Source organism: Anas platyrhynchos, chromosome 14 (genome assembly GCF_047663525.1).
Source record: "Anas platyrhynchos isolate ZD024472 breed Pekin duck chromosome 14, IASCAAS_PekinDuck_T2T, whole genome shotgun sequence".
NCBI lineage: Eukaryota > Metazoa > Chordata > Aves > Anseriformes > Anatidae > Anas > Anas platyrhynchos.
In genome coordinates this window covers 18712083-18725167 of record NC_092600.1, presented here as the reverse complement: position 1 = coordinate 18725167, position 13085 = coordinate 18712083, and the positions used below count along the sequence as shown (strand labels likewise).

Sequence of the window (13085 nt, the reverse complement as noted above, 5' to 3'; positions counted from 1 at the left end):
CTTGCTTTGTCTATTGTCTACAACAGATTCTAAATATTCATTATTCATCATCTGTTCATGCGCATCCACCAGCAGCTTCTGAGAAATAAGAGTCTCTCTGAAGCGAGACTTATAATGAGACTTCCTAAAAGTGCTGCCCGGCTCAGCTTCAGAGTTAACGAGAATTAACAAACCAGGTACAAGACTGTAACCTACAGTTTCCTAGTTTCCTTTTTGGGGAACCTTATGGGGAGATTAGCCAAAACCTATAAAACTAATACATACACAGAGTTAGGGGCACTATGAGTACCATGAAGAAACTGGAAATTTTTAGACAAAAACAGTGTCAAATGATGAACTAATAACAATAAAATTACACTAAATAGTATAATAAACAAGCATATTCACTCATTAACTATGATCTGGAGTTTCTTCTACCATTTAGAAACAGAAAAGTAGAATTCAAATGTGTTGCAGAAAGCTGTTCAGTACTGTTGGCAGTTCAGTACAGCTCTCAAAAGGAGTTGTGATAATGGAAATGAAGAGCACGTGGAAAAGACAGAAGGTCCTGTGAGACAAAAATTAATGAATATACACTGGTGATGAAAAGACTAAATCTCCTAAGGAATCAAAAGAAAAACATTTTGAAATACCCTTCACATAAAGCAAGGAGAAAAATATGCACAGTCATTATATAAAGTATTAAGAAGATGATATAGACAAACTATGAAGTTGTGTTCTTCTCTGAAGTGGTTGAAATACATGGAGTAAAAACAGAAACTAATGCTTACCACAGAATCAGTACAAGTGAAAAAAAAAAACTGAGCTGTCAAGCTGTAATTTGCTACAATCAATAATTCTTCCTGGTTGCGATTAAGAAGAGTGAACTAGATTAAGTAAAATTGCTCTAAGAGTAATTGCTTTTAGATGTTAGGCCTTTGCATGTCTTGCAAGCTTTTAACATAAATGTAAACCCACTCAAAGTACCTTTTTGCACTTGTTTGGTTAATAGTAAGTGAATTTGTTTAAAAAGCATTGCTGAGTTCTACAAATTGTTTTGCTTACCCAGACCGTGATGTAGTGCTGCTGACTTTATGCATTTCCTGTTAAACAGAATTTACTAAGAAGTTTTAATCTTCAAAGCATTGACAACAGCCTTGAACTTCACAAATATCTTATAAAGCTTTGCCTTTCTTTAGGCACTCAGTTAATGCAGATGTGTCTACAAAACATTTTCTGTAGATTTTCCAAGGGTGAGAAACAGTAAGGTCTTTTTTTTTTTTTTTGTCTCAGCTTGCACTTGCTTTGATTTTTGAAGTATCTCTAGTACTATGCTATTCTTTATCAAGCTTAATCTCAAAACTTGACAAATTTGATTAGAGGAAAACCTTAAAAAGAGAAAGCATACTAACAAAGCAAAAGCACCCATAAGATGTAATCCTCCAGATAAAACACCTAGAGCAACTTACACTGCTCCACTGTGCAATATTAAAAAATGACAGGCAGTCCATATGGAATGAGAACTACAGTTCAGGACCAAAACATCTAAACTCAGTGGTTGTTGTTTTTTTTTTTTTTTTTCCAAATTTCATCCATTTAAATGGACTTGTACAGGTCCAAATCCCATTTTTTATTTTGTCAGTTTAATTAAAAAGCTCCAGCACATATACTTGATTATTTTTTTATTGTTGTTTAAAAGGTACCAATTCCAGGTGGAAGCATACAATCTACAGCCAAAGATCATAACGGAAGAAAAGGACATTGAGACAGAGCTTCTTCACCATTTTTCACTATAGGATGGATATTTTTAGCAATTCTCTCATTTAAGTGTGATCCGTGTGACAGCACCAGCACAGGCTTTACCATGATCTGATTATTGCAAAATTGTTTATCGGTGTTCTTGATTGCAGCCTTGACTACAGCTCTGTTAAATCTGTTTTTTTGGTGTGTGGATTTTTTTTTTTTTTGGTAGGCTGGTTGTGGGTTTTTGTTTGTTTTTAAACTTAACATTGTTATGAATCCGACTGTTTAATGCTTCAGACTACTGCTATCCAGACTAAGTGTCAGAAACTAAGGCTATGATTTTATATTCAGACTATAGCTCTCATTAACAATTGTGGCAGAAAGCTCTTGAGTGGCACACAGAACTTGAGAAAGCATTTCACAATGATATTAAAGTAACTTTTTTTGTTCCCTCTCTTTCTCTTGTATCATCAAGTCACAGTTTGAAACTTGTAAGAAAAAGCCGTTCATTTACAAACAGCTGACCTTACCAGTCTCACAAAAATTTTTATGCTGGGGATTAAGCAGTCATTGCCAACCAGAACACTGCAATATAATGACACAACTATTGCTGAGTCACAGGATAATACGATTAAGTGGGGTGGATTTCTTCACCACTGGCAGAGGAAAAAAATGTTCTCTAATATCCATGGATGAGAAAATCTGCAGTATAGAAAATCCCTTCTACAGTCTTAGTGTGAAAGTCTACTTTGACCCCCAGCTTATATTCTTAAAAGTCTCATATTTGCCCTGTAAACTGGAAAGTTCTGATATGTTCAATCAAAAAAAAAAAATAAAAGCTGAAAACTATCCGAATTTGTCTTCAAGGATTTTTCTCTGCTGCTCTTTGTACTTCTCATATGCACTGCAGCAAGGCCCCAGCAGGTCTGGGCTGTGGTGCTGATGTGCATGTTAATAATACAGCATTGTTCAGCAGCAATTATCTTGGTCAAGCAGCCTGCATTTTATAGAGTTCAGAGGGATGAGGGAATAACAAAACAACAGTGAGGTGACAACACTTGATATTCTTGTGTCAGAGATTTAATGTTTGCACTTGTAAATTGCTGTTTCATCAGGTTAGTTTTAAAACAAGAACTCAGGAAAATCAAGTCTACATATTCAGTACTTTTATTTATTTATTTATTTAATGGTGGCAAAGAAGTCAGGCATTACAATTTGGCAACATGGCTAGTTAATTTACCTGGAACATATAAATATCAATAGTGGCATACAAAGGCACAATTAAATAGTCATGAACATAGTAAGAACAAAGGATAGACAGATCATGTGTGGGGGAAAAAAAAAAAAAAACACACACACAGTCTATGAGTAAAAGAAAGCTAGAGAAAAGAATTAGGCTGTTAAGGTGGAACTTCATTTGTGTTATACCACAGTTGTATATGTGGAACTTGATTTGTGTGTTCCAGCCATCAATTGGCTGTAACTTGTGAATCCTACATGGAGAATTTTGTGACAAAGCATCACTGCTTGGCCTCAAACCATGACTGAAGTAATTGGACCCATTAATGTACAGGTTACTGTACAGCTATATAAGTTTGTAATGGGCTCCACAGCACATGTGATAAAAATTGATAATGGACCTGTGGATTCACCCTCCTTGCCTCTACTTGATCTTCTGTTGTTACATACAGTGAAGTTGGTTTAAAAAATTGTATTTGTCAAGCACAATTGACAGGCTAAATGTCTGGATTTTCAGCCACATAAAGCTTCTCTCCTATCAGCAGCACAAAGAAACTTTGAAAGTCAACTTTCACAATCACTTGTTTAAATCTTTATCTTTAATATAATGAGTAATAGCTGTTTGGAAGCTCACTAACAGCCATGTCTCTTCAAGTGATGCTAGGCACCCAGCAGGCCTACCTATACAAGCATGACCAAACCAAGCTACAGCACAAAGCGAGGCCTACCGGTTTTGGCACGTCCTACTGCCACCTACTGGCCATAGCTGTACAGTTTGGCTACATGTCTGCTGCATCATCTTTTACCTAGTTCAACCTGAAAACTCATGAATGGCAATCAGCCTATGTGCTCCTTTACTTGGCTATTAAGTACTCTGTCAAAGCGGCTGCTAGTCCTGGACATATTTACTAAATGGCATCATTACATCCGTTGCTTCGCAAGGGCTATTTCTAGTTGCAGCCCTTTATCTCTGGCATTCTGGCTCATTTTCCTCCTCTGCAGTGACTGCTAAGGAGCCTAGTGAGGAGCAGTAATCATGGCAGCATTGCAGCAGTTCCACCTGGACAAGGCACTAAGAACTGCCTTTTACCACTATGATATTATGTCGATCCTGACTTCTGCCCTGTATCTCCCTATCCAGCCCAGGGCCTGGCAGCATATGGCTGGCCTCTTGCCCTCACAACAGGTCTACTGCTGGCCCTCCAGTAGGGAAGGGCAGCCCCTGGGCACTGGGCTGACAGGGCAGCACCAGTTCCCCTTCCCACCTCTGCCCAGCAAGCGCAAACACGGCTCAGAAGTGCAGTGACCATGTCTGTAGGCGCCAGGGCCTTGAGTAACCAGGAGGCCCTTAGGCCTGGTCAGCTCAGCTCTGGCCCAGCCTGCAACTTCTGGCTCTGCTGCTAAAAGCAGCGCTGCGAGGTCTCCTCAGGAGCCACCGGCACTCACCTCCCGCCCACAGGCGCAGCCCAAGCAGGCAGCAGGCAGGACGCCAGTGCTGCGCACCCTGAGCCAGGCCTGAGGCAGCACTGGCCGAGCTGGGCCGACCCAGCACGACACGACCAGGTCTCCTCTTCCTGAAAATGCCCAGCTTCCTCCGCTGTACAAGGGGCTGCCCTGCAGTCTTGGTATATCTTGTGGAAAAATATATGTGAAAATTAAGTGTCAACACCCACTCTCTCCAGCGCAAGAGCATGAATTCTTTAATGTTGGCTCAGAGGGAGAGCGAGATAGGTCTCCAGGTACCTTCCTAACTCAGACCTTAATTATGCCTGCGTTGCTGTTGTTGCTTGAAGCAAAAAATAAGATCCTGCTCTTCCAGGAAAAGTCATTTTCTATTGTAACACCAGCAAAATATGAAGATCAGAGTTCACACAGATACTGCAAAAATGCCTGTTACTTGCTCAGCATTAGGACATGGTGAATACTAACACGTACCAATTCCTCAGGCGGAACAGCAACACAAATTAAAAGGGATGGGGCTTGGGAAGCCGCAAGTCTGGACACCGTGATCAAAAGCTCTTCAGAAGTGGCAGGTTTATCTCCTCCCTATGAGCACAAGGCAGCCCTGCAGGAGGATTTCCCTGAAAGCCTTGTGCAAGTTCACAATATTAATAACCAGACACTGCTGCCAGGGATGCCTGATTCTGCAATTTAATTTGTAGCATATTTGTCAATAGTCCTAAACTCCAGAAAGATAGCATTAGTATTTAGTGTTTAATGCCAGCTGGAATGGAAGGAAGCTTACAGAAAGCAGCCTACCCCATTTAATGCAGAAAATATTAATAATCTAAGTGCATTTTTTCAATAGCCATCCCATATCCCTCCCACTTCTAACCTAACATTAACACCTCTACACTAAATCATTCGTCATGGCATTTTTACAACATAACACTGTCACCTTCTCAATCTTTAACTGAATAAATGCACCCACGCACTCTTGAAAAGGGTGCCCTAGCCAGGAAGCAGCATGCAGGTTTACTGTTGTATTAATCATCACGGAATGATACTGTTATTGGCAACATTAAGCAGTGTTAATTGTCACTTTTTACATACACAGAAGCTTCTTTGCCTCCCTTCAATGGTGTCTCCATAGCAGGATCCCCTTCCCCCCCTCCCCCTCCCCTTTTAAGAATTCACTCAAAATGAGCTATTTGCATACTGGTGGGGGTTACTAAAAGCATGTATTTGATGTACCTGGTCAAAGTGTTCTATAAAGCCACATGGAATATATTGTTCTTCAGTAATAGTTTCTACCAAATTTAGTTGATCATCCTTTGTATCACTGTCTGTTACATGACACTCCTACTACCGAGGCAAATCATACATCTATGCTGCACAACTTTCCTAAATTGTGACATAACATTACTAGAATGATCTTCTATATCCTTTGATACTAATTCCATTAACTCAAGTGTGCAAAAGTTGAAAAGATTATACAAAATCTTTCAGTTTTAATTTTTCTGATCTGCAAACTACTGCAGAAAAATGTATAAAAATGCCATTTCTGAATAATAATAATAAAAAACATACCAGGGCAAGCAGCCACTCAACAGCTATTGCCTTACAGTAGCTTGCAAAATCAAATACTTTAACAAATGAAAAAAATAGAAGTTTACAGATAAGAAAGTTTGGAAAAGAGATGAGGGAAAGATACTAGAAAGCTACTCTTATAGAAAAGTTGCTCAGGCATAAAGACATAGCAGAAGAAGTCAGAAGATCAGCTAGCAGATTCATAGAATGCATGTGTTAAAATTGGGGATAACCGTCATACTTACACAACAGTTTGTTCCACCTCTATGAGAACAGACATTAGTTCAGAAAGCAGCATTTAGCCCAGAATTCAGCCAAGGGCCATGAAAAGACACTGAAGTGAAAAGTGTAAGACCTGAGCAAGTACAGGATGATACTTCACCTAGCATAACATTCCAACTTCTGTAAAGCCAGGGATTTAAGAATTTCTGAAACCAGGAGTTGCATATTCCTTGTCACATTTAATAGCCTTTGAGAAAGCTATTCTTCTTGATCTTGCTATGGCCTTTAATATATTGCATCTTCTCAGAAACCCCAATAAGCCTCACATAACTTTTCCTCCTGCTAAGAAATACTAGCTAGCACATATAACAGTATAGCTGTAGGCATGTTCAAGAGCAGCATATTGATAAAATCCCTTCTCAGAAAGAATATACAAGCTGTCTTGCACTCTGAAAGAACAAGAGCTTGTAGAACACTGTCAAAAAGAACAACTAGTTTTAAACTAACAGCCAGCAAAAAGCACTGTGCTGCAAACCTTGTGGAAATAAACATTTGTACAAAACAAATATGACAATTTAATGCAGGAAGACCTACACAAGAACTGTTGAACTCTTAGCTTACCGTTACAGAGAACTTTACCTTTGGAGTAGAACTAAGGGAGTTAAAGCAATTTGCTCTACAATATAAGAAACATGAGCATAGTCTACCTTCGTGGTATTGTGTGACCTTTGATAGTTCTTGCCACAGGTTCTTATATATAAAAGAAGATTAAAATAACATCCAGAATTTGCAAGACAAACTGAGGGTATGACATGCTCAGACAATACAAAAAGATTGTATACAATACAAAAAGACTGACCCCAGGGAAGTGGTCACTGCACCGAGCCTGACTGAATTTAAGAAGAGATTGGACTGTGCGCTTAGTCACATGGTCTGAACTTTTGGGTAGACCTGTGCGGTGTCAAGAGTTGGACTTGATGATCCTTAAGGGTCCCTTCCAACTCAGGATATTCTATGATTCTATGATTAATGTTATATATCACTTCTAGATAGTCTATCCTGACCACACCTGCAGTCTGCTCATCTACAGCATGCAGTATAATGAAATTAACAACATCCCAGAATCGGACTGGAAATAATTCAAATATTACTGTATAGTGAATTAGTTTAAGAAATTAGAAAGGGTTTATTTCAGACTTTAAATCACTAGGCACTCATTAATTACTCTTCCACAGCAGCAGCAATTAAGTGCATGGAATGATATACATAAACAAAAGCACCAGCAGGAATAATAAGAAAGATTCTCAACATGTACAGTTCTTAAATACCACAACTGTACATTCTGAATTTCTTTTTGCAGCTGATCTTGATGTAAATCTTTAATAGTTACCATATTCTCATATTATGAATGAGTAATTCTTTATTGCATTTCTGCTTCAAAGAATCTATCTGGTTTTAATTAGTCCCGAAAGGAGGTTTTCATTGAATAGGAAATTCTCAAATGACAAAAGGAAATAGAGGAGTCAGCATAAGTGAAGTGAACTAGAACCAGCAGAGAAAGATGAGCTGAGTGTCTACCGGACAGGTTTGCCAGTATCTCAGCAATTCAATGTCACTTAAAAGCAGAAGCAGTCAGCAAGTGTCTCATTATATTAAGGTGCCTGCCTCCTCTGAAAAAAAGTTGCTGACATTTGTTTTGTGGATGAAACAACGAAGTTCGAGCAATTGCTCAAAGGTTTTTATTTTTTAAGGACACAATTTAGGATTCACACTGCAAGGGGTCAAGTTAAACAAAAATAAATCTCAATCCACTGGGTACTTTGGGAAGTGAGAGGGGGCAGGGAAGAACAGGTGATAGGTACACACGGAGAAGTGATTTTCCTACCAATCAACTCATTTTAATGCAACTACAGTGGTTCTGTCCCTTGCAGATGTTTCTGATTCAATCCTTAAAATACACTCAACTAAGGGCTGAAAAAGTCAAAGTGATGGCTTACATTTAAAGGCTCTTCTGTTGCTATACCCAAAGAACATGTTGCCACAAACAGCAATGTCAGCTGAGAATTTCCAGTCATTTATGCAGCCTTAGTTTGAGATGAACACAACACCGTATCCCATTTTGCATTAAATTCAGCAGATTTGCTATTGATTCTTAAGGCCCTGATAATCCAAGTGTCAGGTCATAAAGAAACTGCCTACACTGTTAGCCTCACATAATTAAAAAGGTAGCAGCCGTAATCAATGAATTCCTTATACACATATGATGAAACTCAGAAAAAATTCCCACTGCATTAATGTATGCTTGTTAAACATACTTGATTCTACATAATTTTTATTCTAATGTTTCAGCTAAAACTAAATTAATCTAGTCATCATACAGCCCAGTCCATGTAAGCAACAAGACCCTGGTAACAAATAACATGCTCTAATGTATACATCACTAATTTAAAAGATGTACCTAGTTAACAATCTGACAGACACATGGGGAAAAAAACTTTTGTCAGTTCACTGTAAGATGTACTTTTGCAACAGAAATACAGGCAAGATGGTAGTAACAAGATTTGCTAGCTATCCAGCCTGAATGAAATGTTTTAAAACTCTTTTAAACAAATTTTACTAGATCCAACTCAACTGAGACTCAGATAACAGAAGTATTTGACTTAGGTCATTTATAATATGATGAATGAAGTCTGGCAAAACATTTTTGCCATTTCAACCAAATACATGATATCTAATACACACACATTGGGAGAGTTGGTTTGAGGTACTCCAAAAAGCCTTCCGTGTTGGAATTCCCTTCCCCTTTTGTGTCCAGAGCACTACATTTGTTAGCCATGCAAATCTCAATTCTCTCTCCCCTTCCTTTCCATAACAATTGGGATATATAGTTAAGACTCCTTTGGGTATACAAGCCTTTCCAACAACCATGCTCTAGTTACATGGGTTTAGATACTATTTAGAAATGTATAGGAATAGACAGATTAGCAAAATAATCTTTAAAGGTATGGAAGATCATATCTTAGAATTTGCTTTTATCAACACACTGATGGTTTAGATTGACTCTAAGTTCAATACCAAACTGGTATTCAGGACTAATAACAACTAGTGAAGTAAACCTTGTTCAAGTATTAGGAACTTGCGTATACAACATGTTAGAGACTAGGAAAAAAGTTCTAAAACACTTGAATAAACTAGAACAAGAGATGCACAAGGACAAGATAGAAAACTACATATGGTTACGGATTTTTCAGAGAATTCCCACTAATGAGAACAGCTAAACTGTCAAATTTATCTCCACAGAGAATAAGAAATGAATGACAGAATCAAACAGCTAGCTATCACAGAAGTATTGTTTGACATTGTCTGCAAAGCTCTTCGCAGAAATCAGTGAAGCTCAGCTTTTCTGTCTTCATTTTCAGAAGATTCAAGGCTTTGCTGAAAAATTCAAGGTGTTAATGCTACTAATGATAGCATGCATAGTTCTCATTTCCCTTTACAATAAGCATAATTTACTTGCCTTATAGATCTTCTACTATTCTCCTCCTTCTAAAATACCATGATTTTGTGCAGTTAAAAGATTTTTGCAAAGTATTTAAAGAAACAACACATACAAAATGCCAGAAACCAATGCTTAAACCCCAAAGAAGCAAAAATAAACACTCTTCTGAGTCAAAGTTATCACCAATAATATTAAAGACCAATAATTTAACGTCTTTTAGCAATATAACAACCTTTAACACCATGCGATATGCTAGTATAAAAACAGTTTAATTTCTAAGATTACTATTTGAGAAAAAAATATTTCAGTCATGAGCTACTGGAAAAGCAAGCACCTTGTCTGTTCACTTTTTATTCCTTAGATTGGAATCATTTAAGTTATTTGCAAATTGTACAATATATTAGAAAGAACAATGCTTTCTAAAAGAGCATATTTTCAGAACACAAAATCCAGGATTAAAAAAATAACGTGATGTGGGGATTTGAGAAGAGAGACCAATTGTTATCAACATCCCTACATTTTTCCACTCCAGCAATGAAGAACAAGGGAACACTTTGTAAGCCAACAACAATCCTTGCAGAGATGTGTCTATCTCTGGTGAGTTATCAGCATATCCTTCACCCATTTTCCTTCACTTTCAAGAAGCACGAGGCCATTGCTGTGCTATTCTGAAGTGAGCCTTCAAATTACTTATTACCTATAAACACTCTGAGTCTGGACACTGCAAGGCACACTAGCAGATAGTGACATACATAATTTTTTGTAATCAGCATAAATCTTAACATATGTGAACCCCTATTTGCAGTTTAGAAAGCTAGTATTTTTATAAACCTTTCCATAAAAGTTACATAAATACCTCAGATGATCTAGCTGCTACTCATCTCTTTAGATTAGATTACAAATCAGCTAGTTCAAAACCAGATGCACCCTTTTTTACAACCTAAATCATATTAAAAATCATTTTTAAAGGAATTTCTATTCTGGCTTTAAAAATCTTTTTTTGTTTGTTTGTTTTATTGTGAGTACAACTTTAGTAGCTGAACTGATGTTTTGCTATGTAAGTTACTTCCATTTACTTTGAAGCACTTTATGAACACGGCAGCTATCTGAAGCTTTCATAAACATTCTCATTCATTGTTGTGCTATAATAGACCATTTGAGGAGCTTTACAGCCCATATGCTCATAACATTGAAATTAAACAAAAGGAAACGTGATTTAGACTGAATCATTTCATGTGTAGAAGTTCATAAAATACTTGTATTGGGTCATACTTTATAAATCTCCAGAAGCTGAAGAGAGTGCAGTTGCCAAGACAGGACAAAAGCTGTATCCCAGTATAAAATATTTAAAATAAAATATCAAAATGACTATGTTTTAAATTACTTTCCAACCAATTCATATATTTGTACTACTGTAAAAAAAAAAAAAAAAAAAAAGAAAAGAAAAAAACAACAACAAAAAACTGTTCATGAACCTGTTATTTTGTGATCACTATTTCAAAAACATTTATCATCTTAACTTTGGAAAACATGACAGCACTCTTCAATTATCTCACATGAAACAGCAAGACTTCCAGCAAAATGAGGAAAGAGTTTTTTCCTCCTATATACCCTTAGTTATTTTAAGAGGACCTAGAAGCATTTATAAAAAGCAAAAGATGTATTAAAACATTTTTCTTTTATAGACAATAGCAGCACTCTACCTGTAAAAGCCACCAGATATCTTTCCCATACATTTCTTATTAACAGCTACTAATTATTTTTAAAATCAAGAGTTCATAGATCTGGGATATAGTAAGACCAGACCCCATCATAAAGGGCTTCATAATTCCCCTCAATCAATGGAGTACAATGAAAAGAACCCTACCATAAGACCACAGAGAACTTGGCCCATTGCCTTGATCACATATCCTGAACCAAAAACAAACAAACACTCTAAGTAATTTAATTTTACACAGTACATACCACTAGATCTATTCTGATTTACTAAGTGAAGGGTTAAAGCTCTACCAGGTGTATAGCAGTAACAAGTTCTGCTTCTTTTTTTCTTCTTTCTTTACACTTAGCATTTTTAAGCCCAATTTGATAACAAACTCTACTTTTCAGAAACTACATTCTTAACCTCCCACTTCCCCTTAATGGTGAATTTTTAAGTTCATTTTTTTGTTTGTTTAGTAACAAAAAAAAAAAATATTGAAAATATCTGAAATAACAGTGACTAACCTTTTTCTTTCTCTGCTGTAAAGAAAAAACCTTCACCTGCTAAATTCCTGTCCTACAAACTAATGTTACTGCTTATGTTTGGTGAACATAACTTCTCCCTCAAAACAAACAAAGTAAAAAAAAATAATGTTTAAAAAAAAAAAAACTACCCTTTTCTTTTTATACATTAATTGCCAGCCCAATAGGAGTTTGAGCATCATTACATTTATTATCTATCACACTTCCAGCTGTGTCACCCAGACCCTTCTATTTAACTCAATTTTCATGTTTTCATTGGCTCTTACTCTTTCAGAGAGACGAAGTAGCCTACATCCTAGAAACAAGATTTAAGAATTGACTCAAGAAAAACAGGGGCCTTTTGTCAAACACTGTAATTTAAGAACTCCTACAAGGCTGTTCCCTATACTGGAATCATTAAACTTTGCTTCTAATGAGCCTAGAATTCTACCTTGAAGAGGGGGGTATGGCCAATGTATATTGGAAATGTTTGACATCTAGCTCATACATGAGACTTCGGCAGAAAAGGAGAGACTTGCTTCTGCCTCAGGTGCTGGGAGTTCCACTCAGCAGACTGTCCTAACCTGAATGCTACGGCCTCTTTTCATAAGATGGTAGAGGTGAAAGAAGAAATACTTTGTTAAAACTGTGTCATTTTGAAATTATTCAAAGCTGACTGGGTTTGAGATGGAGACTGTGGAAACGAACATGATTGTAGCTTAAGCGTTAAGGCTTTTTTTTTTTTTTTTTTCTTTTTATGAGTTTTGTGTCCTCCAGTTTTTCTCCCCAATAAAGTATTTTTATACATTGTCCATTGATTCTTAAATAGAAGGAAGTGTAAGAAGCAGCATCTTCTGTTTAGGCAGCCTGGACAAATGTTCTAACCATGTAATTTTTGTTCTGCTTGTGACTCTGTAAATCTTACATTTTCTTTTGCACAAATGAACTTCACCAGAAGCAGAGATACCACCAAGAAACTGTAGACTAAGGGTTAGACTTAGTAAGGTACTTCAGTTCAAAGCTGTCATCTAGGTGTTCAGTGTGGAACAACATTTTGTAATATTCTAGTGAGAAATTAGGTATTTAGCTAGCTATTAAGATGTCATAGACAGAGTCCATAGGCTTTGTGTACCTATGAAATTTTTAGACAATT

General features: G+C 36.9%; 1 long non-coding RNA gene across 1 annotated transcript in view; it reads right to left on the bottom strand.

Moving 5' to 3' along the window:
* Nucleotides 1-12234, bottom strand: part of LOC106016912 (uncharacterized) — a 36972-nt gene extending 24738 nt beyond the window's left edge. Inside the window, exon 1 of the long non-coding RNA XR_011803397.1 lies at nt 11936-12234. This is a non-coding gene — a long non-coding RNA (uncharacterized lncRNA). The remainder of the gene's footprint in view (nt 1-11935) is intronic.
* Nucleotides 12235-13085: the final 851 nt, after the last annotated feature.